Source organism: Pteropus vampyrus, unplaced genomic scaffold (assembly GCF_000151845.1).
Source record: "Pteropus vampyrus isolate Shadow unplaced genomic scaffold, Pvam_2.0 Scaffold353, whole genome shotgun sequence".
NCBI lineage: Eukaryota > Metazoa > Chordata > Mammalia > Chiroptera > Pteropodidae > Pteropus > Pteropus vampyrus.
In genome coordinates, this window is record NW_011889134.1 from 994,009 (window position 1) to 1,006,548 (window position 12,540).

A 12,540-nucleotide genomic window follows, 5' to 3' on the forward strand; every position below is an offset into this window, starting at 1 on the left:
GCTTAAAGAGACTGAGCTCTACTCCAATCATATTCCTAACATTAAATCAGACTATAATTGCAAAAAGCTGAGAGACCAATGTTTAAGAGACCTTTAAGCAACATTTTCTGCTATATGCAGCTACTTATAACTCTTATCTGATTGCAGTCTCTTAACTGATGTGATTACTTGAATACTTAAAAAAAAATTATGCTCTCCAAGCTCAATTATACAAAATATACAAAGGCAGTGTTATAGTCTCAGCTGAATTAAAAGAGGGTAGAGAAACAAAATTAACAAAGTTATGTAACACCCCAAAAAAGATATCTTAAAAGATTTAAATTCAAACCTGTGTAATGTAAATAAGGCATGTGACATGAAAACACATTTCTTTTTTAAAACTAAATCTAAATACCCACATTTTATAAATGTTGTTTGGGTGTGGGGGTGGTAAAAAAAAAAAAAAAGCCTGCTATGATATGGCATTTTTAAAAGCAAACAATCTAGTAGTCATTTATTCACCTCTTCTACAGCATGTGTCTAATGTCAACAGTTGTTTTATCACCTGATTACGTTCCATGTTAACACATAAGCCATTCTGTGATTTTGTGATTCTCTCATTTTAGTAATTATGGTACTCGCTGCCATCATAACGTTGTCAGAATTTCTTCACTTTCTTTCTGGGTGCGGTCAGGAGGTCAAAGAGTCTAATAATTTCGAGAGAACTCAAGGTGGTGGAAAGTGTGTCTACCCTCAGCCTGAACAAGTGGCCCTTAACAGGGTCTATGTCAGAATGACCTAGTAGATGCTTTCAAAACACACACGACTTTCACCTACACCCAAGGGAAATCAGACAATATGCGGAGAGAGGCTCCCTAGAGGGTTTGGGTGCCTTTCCCTCCCAGTTCACATCTCTCAGGTCTTATACACCTTGTAAATCAAACCAAGGTGGAGCTGAGGCCAGATAAGGAAACTGATGCTGGACATCTTTGGCTAGTCACACTAGTCCAGCCAATTAGCAACTGGGCTTTTGAACACTGATTTCTCAGACTGATCATTATACAGAGCTCTTCTGCGTTTGCACTTCTGATTACACCAAAAAGAGAAGGCCTAAGTGCAGAATATCTAAAAAAGGAGGAAGGAAAGAAACAAAAGATTACCTTCTTTCAAGGATGGATCATAAATGTTATTCCCTTATTAATTTACTTTGTTTAAACATTTGTTTAGTTACTGTCAAAATTTCTATGTGGGATACGCTGTCATCCTCCCAGAATAGATGATGAATAAGAAACTCAACTTTGTTTCCTCTAGTTCTGTATCAAGAGCTGCAAATGCAAAGATTACTATTTAGGTCTAAGATGGCTACAATGTGCTTTTAGCCACCCTGTTATGCATACAGCTGTATGCACACTGTAGCCATCTTGCTTCGGTTTGAATCCTGATTCTACCACCTATCTACTGGCTATGGAACCTTGAACAGGTCACTTAATCTTTCTGTGCCTTAGTTTCAGAGAGTCTAATAATTTCAAGAGAACTCAAGGTGGTGGAAAGTGTGTCTACCCTCAGCCTGAACAAGTGGCCCTTAACGAGGCCTATGTCAGAATGACCTAGTAGCTAGCTGTATGCATAACAGGATGGCTAAAAGCACATTGTAGCCATCTTGCTTCGGTTTGAATCCTGATTCTACCACCTACCTACTGGCTATGGAACCTTGAACAGGTCACTTAATCTTTCTGTGCCTTAGTTTCCTCATCAGCAAAATTGGGGTACCTATGTCAGGGGGTTTTGTGAGGCCAAAGTGAATTAATATACACACAGCACTTTAGAAAAGTGCCTGATACGTGATCCTGAGCAGCTATATTCATTATCTACAGATCAGCCCCCTTTTTTTTTTTTTGATAAATTGCAAAGTATTCCACTGGCCCAACTATAGTATAATTTATTCTTCTTAAGGACATTTACTCCATTGATTCTTCCAATCTTTTGCTATTATAAACAATGTTTCAGTGAATAGCCTATAAAATAGAGGGATCTTTTTACAATGATCATCAAATTAAAACAGTCCCTTATTTAACTTTCATGTATAACACTAATGATATGAATATCTCTAAGGTAGGCACAGGTATTATCACCTCCAAATTCTATACAGAAGTCTGAAAAGAGGTGGAATGACTTACTGCCAGAGCCAACATAGTCATAAGTGGCAGAGCTGAAATGCTATCCAGATGTGTGGCTGCTAACCTGAAAGGCATCATCTTCAATCTATTTCCTACAGTTTTGCTTATGTAAAAAACATAGTAGGTGCTCTTATAAATTCACCTCAGATCCACAGTAGAGACAATAATTCAGAAGATATGTAAGAAGGAAATTAAAATTTTCAGAGGTGTTTATCAGCTCACATATAGTGCAAATGGAAGTGTCAACAACTTCTGTAAATGCTAAAGTAATTTATTTCTTCTGCCAAAGACTGAAGCAGAGGTACCCTGAATACTACCCCTAGGGACATACACCACACTGCCAAACTCCCAGGGAAGTGAATGAATAATTATTGAATTTGGTATCATGAGAACTATTCTTTAGGGAAAGAAAAATTCATAACAATTACTTTGTAGTAGCATTTGCTGTGCCAAGACAAAGGGGCACCGGTACTCTGTGGTTCAGAATAACTCAAATAAAAACCTGAGTGGCCAATTCTCCAGCATGGCTTTAATTAGGTCTGTTTAGTATGGGGTTGTATAAGATTTGTTCTGACAGACTGAAACTGTTGACAATAGAGAAAGGAAAGGGCAAAGGTAGAACTTAACAGAGATGGAATCTGTAAACTAGCATTTGCTAACAGAAGGGTGGCTAAACTAGCATAAGGATTATAGTTAGAAACTGCAGGTATATTTCAAGAAAAATGGTTATTCTAACTAGAGGACACAGAGCAGTACCAGCACCAAAAATCTTAAAACAAACTGAGATCCTAACTCCCAGTCAGCAAGAAGACAAAAGTCTAACATAAGATATAAGGAATACTAAGACATTACACACAACTGCACTTCAAACAGAACTAGCAGAGGAGAAGGAGAAAATGTGGGAATTTCACCTTTCTGAACATTCACCAAGCATCAATATTTTAAATCCAGGAACCCCACAATTCTAAAAGCAAATGCCTACGAGTCAAATAAAAATGTTCCCATGGAGGAAACATGCTAGTGGGAGCCCAGTGGGAACCAAACAGTTTGGTAATGATAACATTTGTGGGTTGAAATCAGGGTTGTGGGTGTGGGTGCATGGATGGGGGTTTCTATTACAGAAACTCAAAATTAGGTCGTTACCTTCCTAAACAATTCTCTTTGCTAGGCCAAAATATCTCCAGCAGTTATGTTTAACATCTCAAAGCAGGGGTCCCCAAACCCCAGGCCACGGACCAATCAGTGGCTGGCTAGGAACCAGGCCGCACAGCAGAAGGTGAGCAGGGGCTAGTGTGTGAAGCTTCATCTGTAATTGTAAGCCACTCCCCAGGACTAGCATCACTGCCTCAGTTTCCCCTCAGATCATCAGGAATTAGATTCTCATAGGAGCACTGGTCCTTGGAGCCAAAAAGGTTGAGGACCGCTGTTTTATAGATAAAACTTTCATTTCCATCACTGATTCTGACATCTACCTTTCTAAGACTTAAATGATTTCAGCATTCATTCTCTATCCCTAAGTCAAACAAAAACAAAGGACTTGCTCTTGGCCAAAATGAAAATAAAAAATGTTAGTTCTGAAAAAGACTTGGAAATAACCTTAGTTCAACCTTTCATTTTTAAAGAAAGGAGACCAGTACCCAAAGTTGATTTTCTTATGGTTGGTGGAAAGTTAGGACAAGAAACCATGGCAGCTAGGTTCTATACAAGGGAAAGGAACTCTATCTTAGACAACTATGCCTTCCAATTTTTTCAAATTACTTCAGCTATGATAAACAAAGAAATATGCGTGTGCTTTACTATAATCCTGTATCATGAGGCATTTATTTTAATATCTATTATGTGAGCTGAAGTAACCCAGCTGATGGAAGACGCCCAGAAGCTTTGGTTCTTACTCCAGGATCTGTCAGATACTGACTGCATAAGGTGTAGCAATACTGGAATCTTCCTTTTCTCATCATTGATACTTCATAAAAAGGTGGGAAGCATCCTGATTTCAGTAATTTTAAAAAGTGGAAAAGTGCTCGTAGTGACTTTAAGATGCCATTGATTACAAGCTGCATCTCTACTCAGATAGTTAAAATATGAAAAACTGTCTGAAAATGGATGAAATGTGGTAGAAACATGTACCTGCAGAAGGGCAACAACAAAAGGCAGCCACCACAGACTGGCTGCAAAGAGGAGGGGAATTGAGACTAAAGGGGAAAAAATGGTTTGTGTGGATATGTAACTGGACTGTCAGGATATGTCCACTTGATTTCAAAGCTTCCTCCTTCTCTCTTTATGATACCATGTTCCTTCTATCACCCAGTCTTAAGAGTATCTTTCCTCTTATTGGCCCTTGAATCCAATTGATTTCCAAGTTACATAGATCTTACCCTAGCAACAAGCTGGTACAATTAACTTTCTCTCCAGTCTGTGCTCATGGCTGTGGCTACAGCTGGGGCTTAATCACAGACCTGGTTTCCTCTAACAACCTCTCAGCCAATGTTCACACTTCCAGCCTCTGTTCACGCCAATCTATCCTACACACCCTGACAAAACTCATTCTTGGAGCACAGCATTCATAATGCATGCTTTCTAGTTCAAAAGCTTCAGTGGTACTCTGTTACCAAACACTTCAGGAGAGAGAGCAGGCTAGGAGGTCCAACCACCTGGGCTGCAACGGTTTGTGATCTTGGGCAAGTGTCTATACTTCTCTGAGCTTCCCATTTCCTCGCCTGTAAAGAGGGACTGCTCATAGTATCAATTAATAGTAACTGAAATAAATCCATGTAAAGTGCTCTCAATGTAGAGTTTTACATACAATATACAAGTTGGCTATTATTATTAACATCAACATCTTGCCTTTCAAACCTTTTCTTCCACTTCTGCTCTCCAACAGCTTTAGCCAACTGGGTTACTTGTTTTTTGACAAATAATTCTATAGTTCTTTGCTCTCCAAACTCCGTCTCGTAGAATGCTTGTCTTCCTATCTCTGCACATCAGATTCCTCTATGAAATGTAAGCCTAAATTCAAATGTTGGTTCAATTCTATTTAGTTTAATCCAATCATCGCTTTAGTACTGACATCCTTGGGGAGGCCATTACAGCCAACACTGGCTCACTTTCCCCATGTCCACACAGGCCCTCCCTGAAGATGTAGTAGCAAGCAGGCAGGTGAGGTGAGATTTAAATCCACTTCCTCTGTTCTGGGATGGGCCTCCAGGTTATCAGATTTCCACCGTTCTAGTTATTACTTCAAGTAAACAAAGTCTCAGTCAATCTCAGTCAATCGCCTCAAGGCCAAGGACCTTCTTTAGAGAGCAGAGGGAAGGGAAGTTCCCACATGAGAATATGGTAACAGGAAGATCCAAACTGTTGCTGGCAGTCATCTTGCAAAATCAGCCTATGGACATAAACGACATCTGAGAGGACTTCAGAGAAACAAGCAAAAGTTCTGCCATCAGGACTTTTTGGTCCCGTGGTCATTTAAGCCCATGTGTCCTAGGTTTTCTATATCTTGTACCAAAAGCATCCTAATCAACGGTGCTAGGTACTGATATGTCTAACATGGACAGCTCTGCCACTTTCTCAGCTATAGTTAGACAAGATCCAAGAAAATCTGCTTCTGACACTCTTTTAGACCAAGGTAGAGATTAAGTATGGGTGTAAAAGGATTAATGTGTAAGTTAATTCAGGAAGTCCTTTGGAGTCAGGAACTGTGTCATTTGTAAGTTAATTCAGGAAACCCTTTGGAGTCAGGAACTGTGTCATTCAACTTTGCATACAACCTCTCCCCCATATCTATCTATCTACCTACCTATCTATCTATCTATCCATCCATCCATCCATCCATCCATCCATCCATCCATCCATCCATCCATCCTTTCCTCCCCACTACCACAACACACTCTCAAATGACAAGTCAATGAGTTAATAAAAAAGAATAAGTCAAATATGGGCTAAAAGGAAGGGAATAGATTTTAAGCAAATTTGAAGATGACAAATTGTTAATCCTGGATGGTTTGAAGATGGATCTTTAAACATGAGGTTAGATTTTTAAGTTACAGAGTAACAGAGTTACATAAATGGCACATAGCCCATTGAACCAATCCTAGCAGTGTAAGAATAGACAAAGGAGCAGGTATAAGAGACAGAGCCACGTGAATTTGGAAAAATCACTTGGCACTTCTAGCCTTAGTTCTCGATCTTAAAATAAATAAATAAATAAAAGAAGTAGGGATAACACTTCTCATAGGATGGCATAAGAATTATGTAGGGAAAACAACTGTTTATAGGAAGGTACATCAATAATACTTGAAACTGAATGCACACAAAGACTTAGTTATGGATAACTGATGGAAAGATTATCCCATCAAGAACAGAAGAGTTGGTAGGCAACAGAAGAATTCAAAATAATTACAAACATATTAGAGAGGAGGAAAGAAATGGCTGAATAAGAAAGAAGTAAAACCATCACTCACTCTCTACCGTCAACTTAGGCATTAAAGTTACCCTAAAGAAAGGTAACCAGGTTTACCTTGATATATATAATTCAAGTGGGAAATAAGATACCCAAGGATTGATATATTTACCTATAGCAGCAGTAGGTCAACCAATAATTATGTTGAGAGCAAATGAGAAGGTAGTGAAAAAAAAAAATCCGTGAAAGATCTTTACGAACATCAAACATCCAAAAATTAAGATTTCCAACCAGGGAACAAAAGACTCTGCTGATCCCAGGGAATGAGATAACTTAGCTCATTTTCAAAAGTGACTTCATAGGGATACCAGAATTAGTATTTGTGAAAACCTAGTTTCAAATATTTTCCCAGTTTTTGAGACTCTGGAGTTTCATTCTTGGCCACATCCCCTAAACCTCACTTCCCCTTCCCCAAGAAGAAAAAATCAGTGAAGGAGGAAACATTTGGCAAACACGCTGGGCTCTTTCGTTTGTATCATCTCTTGAAATCCATATAACAATTCTGCAACATGAAATCTCCATTAGAAACAGACAAGGGAATTGAGTCAACCGGATGAGGGCAGTGTCTGAAGTCATGAAGTAGTTTTCTTGAAAAATCTGACAAATTGTAATAGGCTTTCTACTTTCACTTTACAGCAAAGTTCTACTCTATATTCTGTAAAATTAGTCATCTGTAACCATCAATAACATTTTTCCTTTTGTCTTCAGTTAAAAATGGAAGAGATAGGAAAATGCAAAAAGAGAAACACTACAGAAAAGTTCCTGGCAATGAGAAGCTATAATCTGGGGTAGGAATCTAAAAGGGACATGAGTGACATTTCTCTTTCAAGTGCGAAGCTTTCCTGGAGAATTCCAAGCAGTGTCTAAGCTGACCAAAACAAACAAGCAAACAAACAAACAAAAACACGAACAAACAAACAAAAAGTGATACACTTGTTCCCTAACCGCAGATGGAAAGTAGAGGTGTTTTGTCCAACAGCCAACGAATGCAAAATCGGCTGTGTCTGTATGTGTAGATTCTGCAGCAAATGTTGTTGGCTGAGATGTGCAAGCAAAACAAGTCCAAACCAAGACGTTATCTACCAAGTGGCTAGGGCAACAAGTTACAAAACCTAACAAGCACCATCAGCTCTTCCGTGCAAACCTAAAAAAGCACTTCGTACCGCGATCCCGCTATTAAAGAATTAAGGCTGCTTGTTCCGCACAATTCCCCGGCCCAACTTATAAGACATGCACTGGAGTCATCCATACGGGACTCCCCACCCCAAAGTTGGCCAAAAGCATTCTTTAAATTTGCAATCAAGAAGCTGGGAGATACGGGCTTAACTACAATCGTAAGGTGAGGGAACCACCAAACTTAAAGTGCAAGAGCAAGGCATGTTTGCAAGACAGTTTCAAAGTACTCTTGCTCCAGGCATGACTCCTTCCACTCCAAGGCAGGAGATGGAGTCGGGATGAGGATGAATCTTATTGACGTGAAAACTGTAAAAGGACACTTTTCCTTACAACTCGTACCAGACGCGACCCTAGTGCTTTCCCAGGGCCAGTGCAGCTCCCGCGCCGCGCGCTCCCCTCCTCGCCCGCCGCTCCCGCGCCCGGACTCCTTACAGGGCCGCCCGATCGCCCTCGAGGCCCCGCCCCCTTGCTTTCGTACCGGCCTCATCACTCCGGAGCACCGCGGGCTGCAGTTATCTGGTTTTAATAAAAACCGGAGTGGTCCGAGGCTAGCAAGCTTCCCTCCGGGGAACAGAAGCAGGCCGGATGGTCCCCGCACCGCCAGCTCAGGGCGGGCGAAGTCCGGCGCGCCCTGGCTCACGGTGGCGACCTGACCCGCGACCCCCGAGGCTCTCCGAACTCACCTAGGTTTTGTTTTCCCCAAAGAAAGAACTGTCTCTCTCAAAGGGCGCCTCCCTGGACTTCCCACTCACGAGTTCATCCCGACCCGGCGGGCGGACCTGAACACACACACATCCATCTATTCTGCTTCTGCTCTGGGCGCAGTGTATGCTCACACGGCGCCTGTCAGCTTGCAAAACTGCCTGCTTGCTGTTTCCAACACGCCGAACAGGTGAGCCAGCATCGCGGTGGAAACTCTCGGGGCGTTCAGCCTCGGCGGCGAAGCGATCCATCTCGCTCCCGCACAGCTATCCCCGCGCCCGCAGCCCGTGCCTGGGGAGCCGGGTTGGGGCCCTCGGAGCCCGCGGAGCTGTCGCCCACGGGCCGTCCGGGTTCCTCTGCCATGCGGGCAGAACGCGGGCCGCGCCGGCAGCTATCCCTTGACACAAGGTTCCGGACCTATAGGCGGTTCTCAGCCTTCCCGTCCCGGCCGCGCGCTCGCACGGGTGTCATGGCTGAGCGGCGAACCCAGGCGAAGTTTCCAGGAACTGACGGCTTACCTCTTAGCAGCAGCGTTGAGTGGCGGCGAGGCGGCGACAAGAGCGCCTGTGGCCAGCCCGAACCGAGGAGGATGTGAGAGGGAGGCACCAGGGGCCAGGAACGAACGCGATGGGAAGAGGAAGGCGCCGGGTATCTACAATCAGAACGTGGGCTGACTGTGACGTCACAATGGCGCGGCCAGCCAATCGGGGTTCCAAGGCTGAATCAAGCGCTATGATGTCATGCGGCCCCGGAGCCAATCGCGAGACAATAGAACTTTCGTGATTGTAAATTCCAGAATTCGGTGCCTTGGGGAGCCGAGGCCGGGGTTGGTCCCCTCCGGTTCACGTGTCTCTGGGCAATTTTATCCCCTTTCTTCCTAATAAGCCTGCGTGGAACACAGAGCCTGCGCAATAGCAGCAGTGAAGTTCCCGATGCCCTGAACTCTGATTCTCTTAATGCCAGGCGTGCCATGGTTGTGTGGCCGTGTTGGGACGGCAGAAGCCCGCTCTCCTAGCTGGCTTCTCTACAGTTCTGAAAGGGATCTTGTTCGCCCTGGTTTTAACTAATAGGGTTTAATGCCATCGGAGACCACCAAGTCTGCAGTTGAGCAAGATAAGGTAACAACGAAAAAACTGCTCAGAACTGATGTTATACCTCAACTTCCTTGTGATTTACCGTGATTTTTCTTAGGGATTTTGATTTTTCCTTAGAAGTAGCTACCAACTCCATTTCTACTCTAGAAACTATTCCAAAGGCTTGTTAAAGGAGGAAAGGTGGTGGTTAAGTGACGTCTTTTCAGCTAAACAAATTTAAGCACTTAAGACGAAATGCTTTGTGCTCAGGGCACAAATAGAAGATCCTTGCTGTTTTTCATTAATATTTGGATAATTTAAGGCTGCCATCATCCTAGTATCCTACGCTTTCCCTATATCAAGCCCCATAAATTAACCCTTTCTCCTTGTGCCCTCTTGCTATATTTCTACTACTTTGTGTCCTTCCACCCAACATAGTCAACAATTTAATGTAGGCAAATTTATTTTACATATTTACAATGTAATGTTTATTATGTGCCAGCTGTGTTCCAGGCATTGGGCCATTGCAGTAGGAACACAGGTGTACAGACTATATACAAATTAGGTAATATAAACATACACAAATAATTGAGATTTTTAGCAGTCAATTGCTGTTCAACTCCACAAACACTGAATGACTTCAGTTTGTCAGATACTATACTGGTGTTAGGAATAAAAAAACTTCAAGGAACCCTTCCCCTGTAAAATGATAGTCAGGAAACAAGTACAATGAAGAGTGGTAAAAGCTACAACGGAAGCCAGGATACACAGATTAACAGGTGAAAAACATATTAGAAGCATTAGCGTTTGGCAAATGTATCTTTACTCTTCTGCCAGTAGTCCAAGGCCAGAGCTGATTCATCTCTTTGTCACCCTAAGTTCTGTTTTTCCAAGTCTTAAAAGTTTCAAACTTAACTTGTTACTCCAAAAATTTCAAGATTAAGTCACACTCAATTTTTTTGTGTGTGCTCATCGATCAAAATGTATTAAGCCCATATTACCAAAATACCTACATTTTAAATTATGGATTTATATAACAAGTCATACATAAAATTTTAAATGTTTTCTTATTTTAAGATAAAAGTAAATACAAAATTCTAATACTTTATTCCTATCTTCCAAAAGATACCTTTTCACATTCCCTTTGAAAGGTAGCTCTTAGTTAATTAGTATATCTTGGTTTCCATTATAGCATTTTCCATTCTAAACTGTAGTTGTTTCCTGACTCTACTATCTTGTTTAATCCATGGGATGCTCATACCCCCACTTTAAAGACCACTGCTTTAGATTGTAAATGCCACTATATGGGGAAATGTTGAATTTTGTTGGTTATTTATCCGCAGATCTTAGTATAGTTTCTGATATATAATGAAAGTTTAGTAAATATGTTTTGAGTGAGTGAACTATTACTCCCTCTCCAACACCATGACCACCATGGTGCTTCCATTTTCTGCTCCAGAATCCCAACCTGCTGTCAGATAATTAGGACTGTTGACTCTTCTCAAACATAAGTTGGTCAATACAACTTACAATTGTATTTCTTAAGTTGGTATTCCTTAAGAAATACAATTGTAAGTTGTATGCAATTCTAATTAGAATGCAATTCTAATTAGTAAGACTGTTGTTTCATTTAAAGATGAGATACTATATGTGCGTAGGAGGTATCTGCATGACATGATGAAACCTGCCTTCTGAGATAGTATATAAGCCTGTGTTTACCTCTGGATATTTGAAAGTTGACTAAAATGTAGGCCAAGTATATAAGCTAGTTTATGCTAAGGATGCCATTATGCAGTCTCCATTGGTTTCTGCCTTTTCTTTTATCTTCCCTGTGATCTTACTCTTTTTCTTCTTTTCTAGTTTATATTTTCTATTTTCTTGTTGCCACGGGTTCCCATTGGCCTGGCTTGTCTTTGCTGAGGCAGATAGAGAGTAAAGGCAGTTTCCTTTCCCCCTTAGACCTTGGAGTCAGTTCCATACTCCTATTGTTACTTTGGTGCTACTCCTTTTATTGCTGTTCAACAACATGACTGAGATTTATCCCTATTCCTATCCTCGAGTGTTCATCTTGGTGGATGAGAACCACTTGAAGGATGCCTATGGCTGGTCTGCCATGTTGCTTTCCCAGTGGCCAGCAGAACCTCTGCCAAATAGCAGGTGCTCATAAATATCTGCTGAATAAATGAACAGTTTGAACTGTTTCTAGAATCTCCAGTCTTTTCTTCTCCACTTCATTATACACTCTTTAGTACTCTACCCAGGAGTAACTGGGCTATGAAAGGAATCTGTCCTCAGTGGTCTCTATCTACACTTACTATCTAGATGACATTATCACCCCTTTGCATGACTTTGGATTACATCTATACTCTGCTGACTCTCAAATGTATATCTCCAAGCCCAGACTCATTCTCCCCACCTCCCACCCCCCAATTCCAGATTTATATATTTAACTGCCTAGTAATGATTTCTCCTCCTGGATATCCAAAAGGTATCTCAAAATGAGAATAATAAAAAATGAACTCACGATTTTTCCTCAAACCTGTTCCTCTCATGCTCTTTCCAGCTCTGTAAATGACAACTCCATTCATCTGGTTTCTCAAGCCAAACACCTTAGAGCTATGTTTAGCTCCTTTCTTTCACATCCTACATCCATGCATTAGCAAACTCATGCCTGTGCCATCTTCAAAACATATCCAGAATCTTTTTACTTTTCACAATCTTTACCATAGCCATGAGTTTCTCGCTATTAGTTGCTGCCCAGAATTTTGTAATAGCCTTCTAAAGGTACCTCTGCTTCTGCTTTTGCCTCCTACAGTCTATTCCCAACCTAGCAACCTGAGTGATCCTTTTAAAACCAAAGCCAGATTATGTCACTTATTTGCTTAAAACCATCTATCAACCTGTCATCTTGGTAAGAATAAAAATCAAAATCCTTACAATAGCCTATAAGATCCTTTAAAACTAAGCACTT

The 12,540-nt window shown here is 41.3% G+C and overlaps 1 protein-coding gene across 3 annotated transcripts in view; it reads right to left on the reverse strand.

The window, feature by feature from the left end:
• ELOVL5 (ELOVL fatty acid elongase 5) overlaps positions 1-9,231 on the reverse strand; it is a 70,262-nt gene extending 61,031 nt beyond the window's left edge. Inside the window, exon 1 of one of the 3 annotated variants that reach the window (XM_011379088.2) lies at positions 9,015-9,231. The gene's annotated coding sequence lies outside the window, so the exon portion shown is untranslated. The remainder of the gene's footprint in view (positions 1-9,014) is intronic. The other 2 variants (XM_023522656.1, XM_011379085.2) reach the window with 2 other exon arrangements.
• Between the last annotated feature and the right edge of the window lie 3,309 nt (positions 9,232-12,540).